Genomic DNA, 733 nt, shown 5'->3' with positions numbered 1-733 from the left:
TGCCAGCATTTAGTAAATTATTCCGATATTAACCAACCAGAATTAACAAGCAATTAAGATTTAAGAGTTACTAGCTAATTGATGAAAATTGGGGTGTTACACAGACCTACCATACAAGCCAACCATTTTGAAATAAAACCAGCTTTACTTCATTTAGTTCAGCAAGATCAATTTTCTAGTTCAATTTTGGATGATCCTAACTTACATATCTCTAACTTTTTGCAGCTTTGTGATACAATAAGGATGAATGGAGTTAGCGAGGATGCAATTAGATTGAGACTATCTCCATTTTCATTAAGAGATAAAGCTAAATGTTGGCTGCAAGCTCAACCACAAGGAAGCATCACTACTTGGACAGACCTTGTCAATAAATTTCCTACCAAATATTTTCCACCATCTAAAGCTGTCAAACTAAGAGGAGAAATTACAACATTTATGCAGCAAGAAGGGGAATCTTTATATGAAGCTTGGGAGAGGTATAAAGAATTATTGAGGAAATGTCCACACCATTGCATACTAGAATGGATGCATCTGGAAACTTTCTCTAATGGAATGAGTCCAACCACTAGAAAATTATTTTTCATGCAGATTTTGTAATTTAGGACATGGAAGTGGATGCCGACATTCCTTTAATTTTGGGCAAGCCATGCTTATCTACAAAGAGAACTTTAATTGATGTTCAAAAGAGAGAACTTATGTTGAGAGTGCAAGATGAGAAGGTTCTTTTTAATGT

The 733-nt window shown here is 34.8% G+C and overlaps 1 non-coding gene across 1 annotated transcript; it reads right to left on the bottom strand.

Moving 5' to 3' along the window:
* Positions 1-408: 408 nt before the first annotated feature.
* On the bottom strand, positions 409-515 carry LOC113851663. The gene has a single exon (XR_003502235.1). It is a non-coding gene; the product is annotated as a small nucleolar RNA R71 (small nucleolar RNA).
* Between the last annotated feature and the right edge of the window lie 218 nt (positions 516-733).

Source organism: Abrus precatorius, unplaced genomic scaffold, assembly GCF_003935025.1.
Source record: "Abrus precatorius isolate BTA unplaced genomic scaffold, Abrus_2018 Scaffold9, whole genome shotgun sequence".
In the NCBI taxonomy this organism is placed as follows: Eukaryota; Viridiplantae; Streptophyta; class Magnoliopsida; order Fabales; family Fabaceae; genus Abrus; species Abrus precatorius.
This window is presented reverse-complemented; position numbering and strand designations above follow the sequence as displayed.